This window comes from Podarcis erhardii, assembly GCF_964252035.2.
Source record: "Podarcis erhardii genome assembly, chromosome: 1".
In the NCBI taxonomy this organism is placed as follows: domain Eukaryota; kingdom Metazoa; phylum Chordata; class Lepidosauria; order Squamata; family Lacertidae; genus Podarcis; species Podarcis erhardii.
Window position 1 is genome coordinate 98,973,656 of NC_138497.1, and position 18,409 is coordinate 98,992,064.

Here is an 18,409-nt window from a genome sequence, read left to right on the forward strand (position 1 = left end):
CAGCCAAGGGACTTCTGAAGAACTTTAGTCTTCTTTGTTCTCTGATCTGAACACCCCTGGCAATCTGGAGCTGTAACAAAATCTATTTCAGTTTTGCTGCTGAACACCTGTGCACGATGAAATGGACCTGCGCCTAGCAAAAGCTTGTAAAAGCTGTAAACAACCAGTTGGTCCAAAAGATACAATGCCACCTGGTCTTTTTATGATGGATATGTTGATGGTGACAATTTTAAAATGTATTTATTATATTAATGAGAGCATTTTGGTATTGGTGATTACATCATGGAAATAAGCTTTCTCCACATCCTCCCACCACTCCCCCTTGTGATTCAGAGCAAATCAGCCATGGCTTGTTTCAAACACCTTTTAAAAACTTTTTTGTATAATCAGGCTTCCTCCGATGTTTTATTTTCCCCACTCTCTCTGTCAGTATCTGCTTAGTGTTGTGATTCAGTATTTTATTGTATTTTGATACTGTACCATGTATTTCTTAGACTTAAGCTGTGATTTTTATTTTTTTTTAAATCACTGTACTTTTTCTTATAAACTGGTTGTAGAGATATATAAATTGTATGCATGCATGCCTGCATGATAATATACTGTCTTTCTGGCAAATCGTTGGGGGGCGGGGGTTATAGTCTAAGAGGTATAACAGAAAAAGAAAAAGAAGCAAATTCAGGCACCAGCAAATTGTGTGTGTAAGCAAATGGCAATTGGTCTCAGGCAGCTGGATGAAGGGGCTTTTATCTCTCTCCTTCTCCATCTGATGTATTTAAAGTGGATTGGCTCTTGATGGGGTCAGTCATGTGGTGAGAATTGCCCTGGGGTAGTTGGTCCCAGCTGAACCAATGGAAGAGCCTCACACATTTCCTTGGATGCAACCAGGTGATATATTTAGCACCATCCATATATCTGGCCCTTTTATGTCACAGGCACATAAACAAAAGAGATATATCTTCTTCTGACAGGGGGAAAGCAAAACTGAAGAAGAGAGAAGGTGGTGACTGAGGTAACAGCATTGACTTAGTGTTGATTTGCATTCTATGGAAATACAAATATTGCTACAAATATTGATTTTTGTGTTTAAATCCTGCCTTTGTTTTAAGGAGCTTAGGACAATGCTAAGCAGTGGCCCATGTGGTGAAGCAGCTTATTTTATTGGGGTTGCATGGGATCCTCTGCAGGAATGGTTATGTTGCTGTGTATGCGCAGACCTGCCCTTCCCATTGCCCTGCTCTTACTCCATCCCTATCCAGGTAAACAGCAGTGATGCCCATATGGGCTACAATGCAATGCTGTAAACATATGTTCTTTCCCTGCTTTCCATTTGATACTCAAAACAACCCAGAGTCAGTTTAGACTGAGACATGAGTCCCCCTAAAGTGTTATTTACATGAATGGGGCCCATGCATTAAAATCGGGGCTGATGGCCCTGCCCTTGATGCCACACATCTTTCCTGGCTCCCTCCTTTGGCATCCAGGAATGGAGCATGGGCATTTGAGCTGAGGAGGAAGCCTCTGCATGTAGACTTCCATGGGTGCTGGAACCCTGTACCATTGGGATTCTAGCTCTCATGAAAGCTCATATGTATAGGCTTCTCCTGCTAAGTCACCCACACTCAGGTCCCATGCCTGGGGACACCATGCTGCATGGGGGCAGAACCAGCAGCACAGCCCCACTGCCCCTTTGGACACATGGACCCCCTTCACATATAATGTATGGTATAGTGATTGTCCCAAGTTTTATGACTGACCAAGGATTTAGATCTGGCTCTCAGCGTTCCTCATTCAGTACTTCTAAGTGGTATCCCACACTGGGGTAATATACCTAACAAATATGGTGTGTGAAGTGCTTCCCCATGCAATGCTGCAAAAGTACAAATAGTGCAAATAGTCAAATACAGGGGAAGATAGATCAGGAAAGCACTTTACAACACTTAAAAAAAAGGATTATAGGTAGTACATAGTAGCTGCTTAATTTTTAAAAATTCTGACATGTAATGTAGAGAAATACAGATTTATGTCGGCAGATAAAAGCCCCATTTGCACTATAATTTCAAAGCAGCACCATATCACTTTAAAGAGTCTTGGCTGCTCCCAAAGAATCCTGGGAATTGTGGTTTGTTAAGGATGCTGGAAATTGTTAGGAGACCCCGTATCCCCCTTCCAAAGCTACAATTCTTAGAGTTGTTAAACGATTGATCCTTCTTCCTAGGGAACTCAGTGAATTGTAGCTCTGTGAGGCGAATAGGGGTCTCCTAGCAACTTTCAGTATCTTTAATAAACCACAATTCCTAGGATTCTTTCGGAGCGGCCACAGGTGTTTAAAGTGGTATAATATTGCTTTGATTGTATAGTGCACATGGGACCAAAGGCCAGCCCATTATACTCTAATGTAGGTAATTGTCCAATGTTACCTAAGGAAAAAGCACATCAAGAAGGAAAGGGAAGAGAAGAAAGAGAGGAAGAGAAGAAATCACAATTAATATTTGTACCCCGCCTATCTGACTGCCCCAGCTACTCTGGCATCTTCCAGCTTATATAAATACACAGCAAAACGTTAAACCTTAAAAAGCTTTGCTATACAGGACTGCCTTCTGTTATTCAGTATATTTCAGGAGGGACTGTAGCTTAGGGGTAGAGCACATGCTTTGCATCCGTGGCTTCTGTTAAAAGGATCTCATAATGCCAAAGACTTCTGCCAGAGCCTCTGGCGAGAGATTGTCCATCAGTACTGGGCTAGGTGTACAAATAGTCCAACCTTGTCTAAGGCAGCTTCCCATGTTAGCTCCTTTAATAATTTACAGAGAATATGATGAACTGGCATCTCTCGTTAAAAACATCTCACATACAGTGCAAATAAAAGGTCAGTGTTACTCAATTAGCTGTATGTAAAGTGATAGCTGTGCAGAAAAGATATCTCAGAGAACTCATCTGACGTATGTGTCTGCTTTGTCCAAAGGGAGTTTTAAGAAATACAGAAGAGTTTTAAAGGGCATAAAGAGACTGCGCCTCCTGTCATTGTTCTGAATGTAGGAATTGAAATAAAAAGGGTTGTGTGAGAGGATGTGTGTGTTTTGAGGCAAAATAGGGAAAAAAATGAGGAGAACCAAGTACAGTCAAGAAAGACAAAGTAAAAATAAGCCCATAAGAAGAAAACAGGAGTTGCGGGTAGGGAGAGAGGCAGGAACCCAGGCCACTGAAGGGCAATGGACAGATAAAAGGAAAGATGACCTTAAGGATTAGGAAGGGCCTCATCTGCAAGGTGCAATAAAGGGGAAGATGGCATTGCTGTAGCATATCCGTCCCATTTATGAAATACTGTTGCAGGGCTGTTTTATGCAAGTCTCAAGGTGACTTTCTCTTAAAATATTCAAATGGTGAGCTGCAAAAAGGGCTCCCAACATGATAAAATGGCAAGGCATGTCTCACCCTGAAATATGTTATAGAAAAAACCTTTTTTTCTGGATGTGTTATTTACAACTTTATCATGTTGTGAGTAGGCTTGCACAACCATATTATGAGAAATACCAAGGGGGAAGCTTACATTAGACTGCACTTCTTTTTGAATCAGCCTGCCTTTAAGAGTACAATGGTACCTCGGGTTACATACGCTTCAGGTTACATACACTTCAGGTTACATACGCTTCAGGTTACATACGCTTCAGGTTACAGACTCCATTAACCCAGAAATATTACCGTGGGTTAAGAACTTGGCTTCAGGATGAGAACAGGATAAATTGTGCTCCGGCGGCAGCAGGAGGCCCTATTAGCTAAAGTGGTGCTTCAGGTTAAGAACAGACCTCTGGAACGAATTAAGTACTTAACCCGAGGTACCACTGTAGCTAAAATGACTGATTCAAAGATACGGAATATGGAAGGTTTCTATTAGCATCAAGAAGTGTCAAGGACTTTTTTGGGGGGGACGGCAGCGGTTTTGATTCCAGTTCACAGTATAGATAATGAATGAGATTCTGTGTGAATAGTGGGTTTTTATGTTGGTTGGGAATTTGTATCGTGCTGTGTAGTGATTTTCTCTGATATTGTGGATATGGATAATATGTTATTTGGATTTTTCTTAACTCATTTGAAATCATGCTTATTGTCTGTGTATATATCTAGATTATTTTGATTTTTCTTTATTGTAAACCACTTGGAGATATGTACATAGTAAGTGAACTTAGCTTTTTCGTGTCATCATTTAGACACATCAGATTTTCCTGCTGTTGAGCAGGACACATCACAGGCTCTTTCTAAATCAAACAAAGAGTGATGCACATATAGGGATTCTAATTAGTTTGAACCGGGCGGGGTCTTATCCTAGCTATAACATCATGGATGATATTCTGAACTGACAGAGAACATCTTAAGCATGTAAATATACCCCTTTTCAGATGAACCTTGAAAAGTATAAACAAAACAAATTCCTTCCAGTAGCACCTTAAAGACCAACTAAGTCAGTTCTTGGTATGAGCTTTCGTGTGCATGCACACTTCTTCAGATACACTGAAACAGAAGTTTCCAGACCCTTCTATATAGTGAGAAGGTGGGGAGGGGTATTACTCAGAAGGGTGGTGGGAATGGGTGATTGGCAGATAGCTGTGATGAGCCTGTTGACGACTCTTAACGACTGCAATAGGTCTTACAGGAAAAAGCAAGGGGTGAAAAGGTGAAAAATGGCTTTGTCATGTATAATGAGATAAGAATCCAAGGTCTTTGTTCAGACCAGGTTTCTCCATGGTTTTAAGTTTGGTGATAAGTTGTAATTCAGCAGCTTCTCTTTCCAGTCTATTTCTGAAATTCCTTTGTAGTAAAACAGCTACTTTGAGATCTTGTATAGAATGTCCTGTTCAATCTCCCAGGACATTCTATACAAGATCTCAAAGTAGCTGTTCTATTACAAAGGAATTTCAGAAATAGACTGGAAAGAGAAGCTGCTGAATTACAACTTATCACCAAACTCAAAACCATGGAGAAACCTGGTCTGAACAAAGACCTTGGATTCTTATCTCATTATACATGACAAAGCCATTTTTCACCTTTTCACCCCTTGCTTTTTCCTGTAAGACCTATTGCAGTCGTTAAGAGTCGTCAACAGGCTCATCACAGCTATCTGCCAATCACCCATTCCCACCACCCTTCTGAGTAATACCCCTCCCCACCTTCTCACTATATAGAAGGGTCTGGAAACTTCTGTTTCAGTGTATCTGAAGAAGTGTGCATGCACACGAAAGCTCATACCAAGAACTGACTTAGTTGGTCTTTAAGGTGCTACTGGAAGGAATTTGTTTTGTTTTGACTATGGCAGACCAACACGGCTACCTATCTGTAACTTGAAAAGTATGTTATGCATTCTCATTTTTTACTTTTTTACTTCCAGACATGTTGGACATGAATGCACATACGTTATGGCTATTATTTCCTAATGCCATTGAGCGCAGAGAGAAGAAATGCTATGGTGCATCTGCATCAGCACAACCAGATGCTTCATCTGCCCCAGCTCTGAAAAGACATGCTGCTCCCGTATTGGTCTCTTCAGCCACAACGGGTGCTGTAACCTTCCAACAGTTTGACTTCACCTCTAAAGGTGCTCTCCTGCATTGTTTCCTGAGACAGACGGATGCCAACAAAAGCAATCTGCTTTAATTCAGCATCTTCAGCCAAACATGCTCCAATAGTTCTTCATCAGGTAATTCTACCTTCTTGTTTCTACCAGCTAAGTTACTCGTGTTGGGTTTGAGTGTAATGTGCTAAAGAGGGTCTCGAACCTGGATCTCCAGTAACCAGCCTCCAGAACCTTTCTTCCTGGACCCCTACCATCCTGTTTCCTTGGAAGGTATACTCGGCCTTTGGGCAATGGTGGGGAACCTGCGGCCCTCCAGATGCTGCTGGACTTCAGCACTCATCATCCCTGATCATTGGCTATGCAGCTTGGCCCACCGGTGGGACTGGGAATCCAACAACATTGGGAGAGTCATAGGTTCTCAACTCTTGCCTTGTGTAAAAGGGCATCCTCTATTTGCAGATTCCCATAATCAGCTAGCTGACCTTTCCCTCTGCAGCTTTTGTACTTCCAGCTGATTCTACAAGTCAATCAGAACATATAAAGCCCCAGCTCTTCAGACTGTATAACTCAGTAGCAACAGCAGACTCTTGGACCTTGCCTTGCTACCTGATTCCAGTCTGTTTCTAACCATGCCAGTTGCTTCTAGTTTAGCCCTTCTGATGCTTGCCCATGTGAAGCGCACCCCAGCTACAGCACACACATCTTGGAGCAAATCCCGACAGAGTAAGGGGGTTGTGGTTTTCCCTGCTGGAAAATCCCAAACACCCTCCCCCAAAAGCTCATTACAAAAAGAACTGAATGTCAGGGCTGCATATGTTGAGATCTATCCAGCTGGATGCTGCTCTGCAGCTATGTGTATGGAGGGCCATCAAGGGTTCAGTGAACTTCCTGTTTTGCTGCCTGCCTGGGACTTCAAAAACAGGAGGGGTTGCCATTGTCAAGCACCTGGGCTGATGTGGGCATGAGTAAAGATAGCTAGAGGTAAGAACATTTTGGGGAGAGCATTAAACATGTAAACAAACTGTAGCTTCTTGGTGAAGACATGATGTGCTGTGGCATACTTCACCTTTTGTTTTGCTAGAATTTTTGAAAACCCCCTGACAGATTCATTACCAGTCCACCCAGTCCCTTACTTTCATAAAATGATCTGGCCAGAAGAGAATAGCACTATAGTATCATTGAAACATGAGTCCTTTGTTAGACTGTCAATCAAATGGGAGTCATCGGATATGGACAACTGTCTGTCAGGAATTGGAACAAAACATCTGTCTGTATGCTAAGCATTTTCAGCACCAACTGACTTTTTGAACACTTGAACCAACGATCCAGAACTGTTTCAGTGTATCTGAAGAGTGTGCATGCACACGAAAGCTTATACCCAGAACAAACTTAGTTTGTCTCTAAGGTGGACAATTTTTTTATTTATTTCAACTGTGAATCGTGTTGTATGCTTCTTACTTAGCCTAGAGAGAGAGAAAGAGAGAGAATCCCTAAGCAATAAGTTAGCAGAGGATAGATGAAGACACTGGAATTCTCTTATATAGGCTATTTAGCAGCTCACTGAATTTTGGACCTATTGGGACTATCAGCTATCAGTAGGGACACAGGAGGGTTTTACGACAAGGGGTAGGGAGAATTCCACAAAAAGCTAGCAGCAGGCATGATAACTGGGAGCATTTTATGAACTTGGTCAAGAACATAACATGCATTCTTATGAAGGTTTTGCTCAGTACTGTTGAATTTGGTGAAACGGGCTGGATCTAGACACATAAAAGAAGTGTTTCAGTTAAAGGCGTTGTAAATTTCAACAGGGAAAACAGGTAGAGAAAAACCGGACTCCACAGCACCATCTGGTGGCACAAAGTTATATCGCATATACAACACATATAAATCGCTTTTTCTTTACCAATTTAGCTGAGTCCAGCGAACCAAGGAAACTAGCTGACTGACTTGGCAGGCAGATGTTAGTCAACAAATAGTCAAACACTGCAGGTACACAACCAATAAAATGCATAGCATACAACACAAATAAAACAGGAGGCACATAGAGTGATATCTAACATTAGTCATACATGGTGTAGACCTATTGAAATCAATGAACTTAAATCCTGTACTACTAATATATATTTAGCATATATATTTAACTGGAGTTCTCATACCAGGATTTCCAGCTGTACTGGAAAATGTCCTTAGGTGGGGTACAAGGTACAGAGAAGGAATTGGCATTTTACTCTTGAAAACTGGATCCCCTCCTCCCACTCCTCCCTCTTTATATTGGGACAGATCCAGGTTTAAACAATTCTATGTTTCTATAGGTGTACGTGTACTTTGGCCCTCATCCTCCTTGAATCTTTTAAGAGCTAGAGTTTTGTCAGTTTCGACTGTCTTCCTTGGAATTCTGACAAAGTTATTACAAAGCAAGTCATTTTCTTCATGCCAGTTTTGCCAACTTTACCTCCCTTTCTAGCACACTGTTGATCAAAAGAGCCTTGCAGCCCAACTTGGTAAACTTGACAAAACTCCAAAGCAAGATTACCCCTCATTTATATGGATAAAGTGCTGTGAGAGGAACTTTTGGAAGGATTGCATTAAAGGAAAAGACAATGCAGCAGGCCTCACTTGGCAGGAGAGTATGGATAAGCCATGCAAATGTAAATAGTTGCAAGTACACTGAGTTTCTGTATGCCTTGTTTTGGAATTTTAAAGTGAACAACATCAATAAGTACAGTGTTTTTGAAATTTCAGAAAGTGCTTTGTGGGGTAGGTGACACACTATAGTTATTCTGACAAAGGTAAGGCTATGACCAAGTGGTTAGGAGGTTGGATTTATCAGCCAAAGCTGTAGGGTGTAAGACTTGCTTTTTGCAATCGCAGCCTGTGCGGCTTTAGGCAAGTCATTTAACCATCCTCTACATTAGTGTATCCACCTGAAAAAATCAGGTATTGATATCTGCCTCACAGAGGTGCTTCAGGACTTAATTTTGGAACTGATACCACACATTGGAAATCCTCAAATGAAAGATGACAAAAATGTTCCAAGTTATTTTCTATTATTCTGCCATGCCCTTAATCTCGGTCCTTGAGCAACTATTGATCTCCAAGGGAGTTCTGTGTACAAATCAAGGGCTTCATAGTGCATCATTCACAAAACATGAACTTTTGCAGCACAGTGACGGCAAAAGACTAGGGAAAAAAGGGTACCAGTCACAGAAAGTCAGTCAGTTGCAGCTAGGTAAGCTTTGAAAGCTAATGAAGTTCAATATAGTGTAGTTGATGTTGCGCTAGATTAGGCTGTGGGAGGCACCAAGCATAGAGACTGAAAGCGGATAGAGTGATACATAGCCTGAATGTCTGGTAAATGTTGCTCTATCCCTTGGCCGGTTGTGAAAACCCTATATTTTTCATTGGGTATTAGGGGCCAAAACAGGCAAAGTTTTAGACTGGAATTCCAATAAAGACTACACTGGTGTGTGACTCCAGATTTCCCCCTGTCTCTGTGAGTTCAAATGCTTGTAGCGTTGAAGAAAGATTTATTATGTCAGCAAGACTGAGCTTCACGATCCCACAAAATTCATTGCATCCCCATTACTTGTCAAAGCAGAGAAAATAATACTACATAAATATAGCACAATCGATTTGCTCAGTTTGTATAAATATCTACTGATCACGCCATTCAGCTTCCTTTACACATACATTGGTTGCCTCGGTACACATTTCTGTTTTGTTTCAAGAGCAGATTATTCACAGTTCTGGTTGCCTGTTGATCTTTATTGGATGTTAGATAGGAGAGGCTTAGAAGAGAGCATCCCAATGTGTTCTGAGAATGTTGTACTCTGGACTTGCATCAATCCTGCTTTGGCCCTCTTAAGCTGTTCATTTTAAATGTTCAGAAATATGTGGGTGGGGGAGCTGTGAGGATGAATGTGGTAGCTCCATCCCATGTTACCTTTCAAGTCAAGCTCCATAAATTGGAGAGTAGCTGAAGTTGGGAGCCTCTTTTGTACTCTGGAGATTCTCTGTGAATTTCAGAACTGTGATGGAGTTCCTCTAACATGGGAAGACTCCATGAGTACTGCTGACTACAGATAGGCACCCTATCCGAATAGGGTAGTTTTTCTGAGGGGTGATGAGAATGCCAATGATAGGGACCAGAGCTAGTGTGCTTGTCCCTGCACCCCTTGTGTATTCACTGAACACTTGAAGTGAATAGTTGAGAGGAGCTTTAGTTGTTCCTTCTCATACTATACATTTATAAACTATAGGTAAATGGTCTTCCACAGCTATTCTGCACTTCATATAAATAGGAGAAAGGGAGCAAGCCAAATGTGCTCACAACCAATCCCCAGCCTCTGAGTCAAAAATGAAAAGGAAATTGAAATAAGAAAAATAAAATGCAATTGCTTTGTGATGAAATCAGTGCAGTCTATGTTTGAATGCAATTTTGATTCCAGCCCTTACATCCCTAGACTGATGGTAAAATGTAAAATTTGTGGGGGAGGGGCACACACAAACACATTGCAGTTTCTTGGATATATCACAATGTCTGGAGGTTCAGGAACCTCCAACTTTTTCTGCAATGAGCCATAATCCATTCCACGAAGTTACAACATCTTCTGGAAAGCTAGTTATTACAGCAAAACCTACAAAGACACTTGTGGCCATAACTATCCCAGTGGCCCTTTGATCGAAGCCATTGTCTTCTGGGCTCTCCCTGACTTTGTTTCTGCTGCCTTTCCGGCCCTCTCTGGTGCTCCCTTGCATTGAACAAGCCTTAAAAATGTTCCCAACTGGCTGATTGCAGTGGTGTTGTGAAAGTCTGTGGGGTTTGTGGTTAGAGGCAAACCCAATGATTTAACATCTGCATGCCCATTTAAGAATTGGGGCTGATGTAGTAAATAATTAGGGACGCAGGTGGCGCTGTGGGTAAAACCTCAGCGCCTAGGGCTTGCCAATCGCATGGTCGGCGGTTCGAATCTCTGCGGCGGGGTGAGCTCCCGTCTTTCGGTCCCAGCTCCTGCCCACCTAGCAGTTCGAAAGCACCCCTAAATGCAAGTAGATAAATAGGTACTGCTTTATAGCGGGAAGGTAAACGGCGTTTCCGTGTGCTGCACTGGTGCTGGCTCGCCAGAGCAGCTTTGTCACGCTGGCCACGTGACCCAGAAGTGTCTCCGGACAGTGCTGGCCCCCGGCCTCTTAAGTGAGATGGGCGCACAACCCTAGAGTCGGACACGACTGGCCCGTACGGGCAGGGGTACCTTTACCTTTAGTAAATAAGCCACTGAAACACTGAGTCCAAACTGTACTCTGCCTGAACAGTGTCTGCCCTTCTTGATGTCATTGAGCCAATTTCCTGCTGGTAGCATACTCAATTGGCAAGTGAAAATAGCCCATCATCCTCTTCCATTTTAGTTATCCAAAGAAGGGCGATTGAGATAAAGAAAAGTCTTATTATTACCATGTATTATTGAGCCTACTACTTTGTAATTTGTTGCCAGCAACTAAATTTTACTATCTTATCAGTCCTGCGTGTTTGGTCTGAATGAACGCAACAGCATGAAGCATTTAAAAAACAAGCTTCTATAACCATTTTGCATCATCTAGGTTAGGGATGTGGAACTTTTTTCAGCCCAAGGGCTACATTCCCTTCTGGACAATCTTCCAGGGGCTACATGCCAGTGGTGGGTAGGAAGAGCAACAAAATTGACTTTTACCACTGTGCAGTAGGCTACTTTCTACATACTCTTTCGCAACCTTCTATATCTTCCATCCAGACTTGGTAGAGAGCTGCACTTGGGCCCTGGGGTAAGGTTCCTCATCCCTGTCCTAAATATAGAACAGGATAAGCCAGATGTCTCAGGCATTGGAGTCAAGATAGACTTGTGTCCACACAGGACTTGAACCAATGGGTGGAAATGGTAAGAAAGCAGATTTTAGCTAAACCAGTTTCAGACAACTTTCCAAGAGTATGAGCTGTTTGAGAGTGGAACATTCTTCCCTGGAAAGTAAGCGGTTGGCTTTCTCTGCTTGATGTATTCAAGCCATTGCAGGAGAACCTGTGTTTCTCAAGATGCTGTTAGCATGGCCAATGATCAGGGACAATGGAAGGCTTCTCATTCCTGCTTGAGGTTGGATAGCTATCTGTCAGGGATGCTGTGGATAGCTGCATCATGCATTGTAGGTATGCATTGTAGGTAGCTATTCATTGGAGTAGCTGATGTAAAGTCCCTTCTAATCTATTTAACACCACAGAGCTTGTCTGTCTATTGACAACACCTCAGACACAGTGCTTTGGAGGGAGGCGGTTGCCAAGCTCAGCTGTGAGTCTTAGATGATGGACATATATGCGTACCCCAGTGCTTTGTGATCAAATACAGAGTTTACTGAGAACTGTAATCATCATCATCATCATCATCAAATTTATTATTTATACCCCGGCCATTTGGCTGGGTTTCCCCAGCCACTTTGGGTGGCTTCCAACAAAATATTAAAATACAGTGGTCTGTTAAACATTTAAAGCTTCCCTAAACAGGGCTGCCTTCAGATGTCTTCTAAAAGTCTGGTAGTTGTTCTTCTCTTTGACATCTGGTGGGAGGGCGTTCCACAGGGTGGGTGCCACTACCGAGAAGCCCCTCTGCCTGGTTCCCTGTAACTTTGCTTCTCTCAGTGAGGGAACCTCGGCGTTGGACCTCAGTGTCCGGGCAGAATGATGGGGGTGGAGACGCTCCTTCAGGTATACTGGATCAATGCCATTTAGGGCTTTAAAGGTCAGCACCAACATTTTGAATTTTGCTCGGAAATATACTGGGAGCCAATGTAGATCTTTCAAGATCGGTGTTATGTGGTTTCGGAGGCCACTCCCAGTCACCAGTCTAGCTGCCGCATTCTGGATTAGTTGTTGTTTCCGGGTCACCTTCAAAGGTAGCCCCACATAGAGCGCATTGCAGTAATCCAAGCAAGAGATAACTAGAGCATGCACCACTCTGGTGAGATAGTCTGCGGGCAGATAGGGTCTCAGCCTGTGTACCAGATGGAGCTGGTAAACAGCTTCCCTGGACACAGAATTGACCTGCGCCTCCATGGACAGCTGTGAGTCCAAAATGACTCTCAGGCTGCACACCTGGTCCTTCAGGGGCACAGTTACCCAATTCAGGACCAGGGAGTCCTCCACACCTGCCCGCCTCCTGTCCCCCCAAAACAGTACTTCTGTCTTGTCAGGATTCAGCCTCAATCTGTTAGCCGCCATCCATCCTCCAACCACCTCCAGACACTCACACAGGACCTTCACTGGTTCTGATTTGAAAGAGAGGTAGAGCTGGGTATCATCCACATATTGATGAACACCCAACCCAAACCCAGTGGCTGCATGTAGATGTTGAAAAGCATGGGGGAGAGGACAGAACCCTGAGGCACCCCACAAGTGAGAGCCCAGGGGTCTGAACACTCATGTCCCCCCCCCACTTTCTGAACATGGCCCAGGAGGAAGGAGCAGAACCACTGTATAACAGTGCCCCCAGCTCTCAGCCGCCCTAGATGCTCCAGAAGGATGTTATGGTCGATGGTATCAAAAGCCGCTAAGAGATCCAGCAGAACTAGGAAACAGCTCTCACCTTTGTCCCTAGCCCGCCAGAGATCACAGACCAGTGTGACCAAGGCAGTCTTAGTCCCATGATGAGGCCTGAATCCCGACTGGAAGGGATCCAAATGGTCCGCTTCTTCCAGGTGTGCCAGGAGTTGTTCAGCAACCACTCGCTCAATCACCTTGCCCAAGAATGGAAGATTTGAGACTGGGCGATAGTTGGCCATATTGGTTGGGTCTAGAAATGTTTTTTAAAGAAGCGGTTTAATGACCGCCTCTTTCAACAGGTCTGGGAAGGCTCCCTCACAGAGAGAAGCATTCACCACCCCATGAAGCCCATCACCCAGCCCTTCCCGGCTAGCTTTTATAAGCTAGGATGGGCAAGGATCAAGGAAACAGGTGGTTGGTTTCACTCATCCAAGCAGCCTGTCCACATCCTTGGAGGTAACAGATTGGAATTGATCCCATGCAACTTGACTAGACAGGACTCTAGCACTCTCCCACCTTGGCCCTGCTCCCACAGTGGAGTCTACCTCTTCCCGAACCTGAGCGATTTTATCTGCAAAAAACTTTGCAAAATCATTGCAGGAGAGCATGTGGCCCGTACTGGGCCCCGATGGAGCAGGTGGTTCCGCTAAATTGTGAACCACCTGAAAAAGTCTCCTGCTTCTGTTTTCTGCAGATGCAATAGAGGCGGTGAAGAAGGTCCTCTTCGTCGTTCCTATCGCCAGTTGGTAGGCTTGACACTGAGCTCTAACCCGTGTCCGGTCAGCTTCAGAATGAGTTATCCGCCACCGGCACTCTAGCCGTCTCAGCGATTGTTTCATTGCCCTCAGATCTGTGGAAAACCACGGGGCTGTCCATGCTCCATGCAATTGGAGAGGGCGCTTTGGAGGCAAACAGTCAATAGCCCTGGTTAACTCCACATTCCAGCGAGCCACCAGGGAATCAGCTGAAAGGCCATCAACATTCCCTACCACTCTTTGGAAACCATTTGGATCCATTAAGTGGCAGGGGCGGACCATCCAAATTGGTCCCACCTCCCTGCCGAGGGGAAGGGTTGCGGAGAAGTACAGTTGCACCAGGAAGTAATCTGACAATGGCACTTCTTTAGTTTCACTTTTACTTAGTGTCAGATCACCAACATCCATAGAGGTGAACACCAGGTTTAAGGCATGTCTGCAGCTATGAGTTGGGCCAGACTTATTCAGGGACAGCCCCATGGAGGCCACGCTTTCCACGAAGTCCCAAGCGGCCCCTTGTAAGGTTGTGTCGGCATGGATGTTAAAATCCCCTAGGACAACCAAACTAGGTGTTTCCAGGAGAACATCCGCCATGACCTGAAGCAGCTCAGGCAGGGAATCCTTGGTGCAGCAGGGAGGTCAGTACACCACAAGGAATCCTGTACTGCCCCTATTGCCCAACTTCCAGAACATGCACTCAGAGAACTGGGTCTTCCCAATAGGACGCCTGGTGCAAACTAATGACTTCCTAAAAATCACTGCAACCCCCCCTCCCCGGCCACAAGGCCTGGGTTGCTGTGCATAAGAGAAACCTGGTGGACAAGCAGTGGCAAGGACAGGCCCATATGCTTCATCCAACCAAGTCTCTGTTACACATGCCAGGTCAAGTCCTCCATCCATGATCAAGTCATGGATGGCAGTGGTCTTATGAATCATTGACCTGGCATTGCACAGCAGCACCTTCAGGCCATGTGGGTATCCCTTGCTGATTCCAGTATCCGTCAGGACAAGACCAGACCAGACCCGTGGGCAGGTATAGTCTTCAAATAACGACTAAACCTGCCTCCTCGGTAATGACATGGTCTGGTCTTAGTGTAACTCCTCCTCCTACCCGTGATCACTGAGATCGGTTGTCCCAGTGCATCCCCCCCCCCCCATGGAACCTGCCCCAGCCATTTTGTTGTCTGGGACCCACCCCCAGGCAGCCCTGACCCCTCCCCTTAAAACAAAATAAAACCTATATAAAAACAAAACAACACAATAAAACAATAAAAACCAAAAACAGTAAAAATTACAAACATACCAAAATTAAACAAATTCCCAAACCCGACTAAACATCCATCCCACCCCCACACCAAAAAGAATTTTAAAAAGTTAAAAAAGAAAATTTAAAAACAGAAAGAACTCTGCGCTGTTCTGCGTTCTCCTGGGCCAGGTGGTGAGAGGCAGGGACAGGACCCGAATGAAACACATTCAGTTGAGTGTCCAATATGTAATTCAATGTAAAACACCTTGGCATGTATGAAAGGAGTTCCAAAGAATGTAAGTGAATACGATGAACATCATCTAGGTAACTTTCAAATAAAATTCAATATCCCCTCCCCTTAATCTTTTTGTATGTTCAAATTGTTAAAATGGTTCCTTTGCTGGAGTAGCTGCATTGCTTAACAATGAATTTCATACAAAGGATCCCCAGGGCAAGAAAGAGGAACAGGATGCAGGCTTTGAAACTTTGCTGGCCCAATCAAGATCTTTATAGCCCCAGGCTTTGAAGAGGGTTAATTTGGAGGGCTGTTTTAACCTTTTCTTTTCTTTTCTTTTCTTTTCTTTTCTTTTCTTTTCTTTTCTTTTCTTTTCTTTTCTTTTCTTTTCTTTTCTAAACACATTACAATATATCTGTGCCTTCAACTGAAAGCTTTTATCTGTTACCAGCTGGAATTGTTCTTAAATTTTCTTTAAAACATCTCAAAAAGCTACAGTCCACTGCTGGGATTCTTTAACAACTGTTATGTAATGAAAGTGAAGTACTGTAATGGGTGTGGGTAACTCCCTTTCTGGTGCTTTAACTTGCAAGAAACTTTACAGAGCAACATAGATGCTGCTGTTAGATCTGGCTGAATCAAACCCAACACCCATCCAGCCCAAAATAAGCTCCCTCCTAAATGGCTTCATGGTAAGGCAGACCAAATTGTCCTTTCGACAGTAACATCTACAAATGATTCAAGAAGTATCCGTCATAGGAAAGGTTTGTTGTGGTCGTATTAGAATACAGTGGTACCTCGGGTTACATACGCTTCAGGTTACAGACTCTGCTAACTCAGAAATATTACCTCGGGTTAATAACTTTGCTTCAGGATGAGAACAGAAATTGTGCTCTGTCTGCACGGCGGCAGCAGGAGGCCCCATTAGCTAAAGTAGTGCTTCAGGTTAAGAACAGTTTCAGGTTAAGAACAGACCTCCAGAACGACTTAAGTTCTTAACCAGAGGTACCACTGTACTCCACTTTTTCCTTTGTGTTCATTAAAAAGTAATGTAGTTAATATTTTTTCAAACTCTGCAATGCAGTGAAACTTTTTTACCCACTTTAAAAAAACAGGGAACACTCTCTCTCTCTCTCTCTCTCTCTCTCTCACACACACACACACACACACACACACACACACACACATGTTTACCCTGCAGAAAACTAGGCATTTAGTGGTATATAAATTCATAAATAATAATAAATATTTTTTTTCTGGCTTAGAGTGCATACTTGTCCAAAGCATGGTTGGCATCGTCTGTCTTGGGAGACAATGGAAATGTGTACCTTTGGGGGTGAAGTCAAACTGTAGGAGAATTACAGCGCCTGCTGTGGTTGTTGAGACCGATATGGGAGAGGCATGCTTTGTTGCAGCTGGGGCAGATGAAAGTGAAGATGCAGATGCAATCATATGCGTATTTACTAAGAAGTCAAGTTCAGTTGGGTTTAACTGCCAAATAAGTGTATTTCGGATTGCATAAGTGCTACAACTGTTATTTGTATTACACTTGCATGTACTGTATAGGGTAGATGATTGGTGACTGCACTGGGTTAGGCAATCAGGCCTGTGAGCTAATCCAGATTGCCAAGGCTATGCCTTTGGCCCATGTGCTGCCATATGCGATGCTGCAGAGATGGGTTTTCTACAATTAGCAGGAGGTTGAACTTGATAGGTTTGCAACCTTCTCATTCTATGCAATGATCGTAACAGGCTGACTATTTCAGAAGAAAACTGGAGAAAAGCATTTTCTGAGGGAGGGGGCAGAGACCTTGGCAAGCCTTACTTTATAATACATATGTAGAGGCATGACTCATTTTTCAGATTATTGCTCTTTTTTGCAGGATTTACCACACTCTCTATTTAAGTTATTATTATATGAGCTGTTAGTTCTCAAAGGACAGTATGGCTAATGAGACTCGCACAGGCTTTTATTTTCAAGCTGTAAGGCATGAGGCTAAGCAGTTAGCTGTTGGATTAAAACCCAAACAGAAAGCGTTGGGATAGATTGCAAAGGTATTTTTAAAATGGTGTGCTGCGAGTTTAACTTGTAAGAGCTCCGAAATGAGGCTTTGTTTCCCAAGTTTTTCCCAAGCAAATTCAGTACAAAAGGTCCACTGTTCCCTCGGGGCTTTACATCATGGTGCTATCTTATTGTGCCTGATATTTTGCCAGGCATGTTGTGAGGTTCTTGAGATGGATGAAAATAAGAAGGGGAGGGGGTGAGTTGATCCTAACGTCCTTTATAGCAAGGAAGCAGAACCACATTTCCTTTCACTCTGCCACAGCAATATTTTCCCTGGACTTGTTTCTGCTTAGACTGACCAAACTAATTTGAAATTCTTTCCTTTTTTTCTTTTTCTTTTTTCTTAAGAAATTTTAATTTGTATGATCAAACTAAATACAATGTGTCTGTGGAAGGCAGCTAAGAAACTTTATGGCTGTATGTGTACATATCCTAAGGCCATGTTGAGAATGTATCAAGTCATGTTTTTATATTGGGTGGTATTCAGTGTTCCTGTTCTACTAGTGCAAGTGGCTTGTAGTAGTGGAATGGAACTCTCTCTCCCTTTGCAACCCCCTGTGCACCCTCAGAATAAGCTCTGGAGGATTGTGGGACACTCTGGAGAAGATTTTGGGGAAAGGAGAGGAAACGGAAGAGTAACTGCAGCTGGTACTGCTTTGGATACAATCCCATAGTATGCTCTTGAGAAATATACTGATATGAATGCATTGTGTCATCAACAACTTCCCATGGTCTTATATGCAAAGCATAGATTAATTCCATTAGCTCTGGCATAAGTTTGTATGAAGTAAATTATGCTGAGCTAAGGTCCAGGATGCGGGTGGCACTGTGGGTTAAACCACAGAGCCTAGGACTTGCCAATCAGAAGGTCGGCGGTTCGAATCCCCACAACAGGGTGAGCGCCCATTGCTCGGTCCCTGTTCCTGCCAACCTAGCAGTTTGAAAGCATGTCAAAGTGCTGTACCTCATTGGTTATCC

General features: G+C 43.5%; 1 protein-coding gene across 1 annotated transcript in view; it reads left to right on the plus strand.

Annotated features, from left to right (window-relative positions):
* The first annotated feature begins 983 nt into the window (after window positions 1–983).
* The window catches only part of THSD7B (thrombospondin type 1 domain containing 7B), a 616,280-nt gene continuing 598,854 nt past the window's right edge, over window positions 984–18,409 (plus strand). Inside the window, exons 1-2 of the mRNA XM_081870551.1 lie at window positions 984–1,009; window positions 5,381–5,689. The gene's annotated coding sequence lies outside the window, so the exon portion shown is untranslated. The remainder of the gene's footprint in view (window positions 1,010–5,380; window positions 5,690–18,409) is intronic.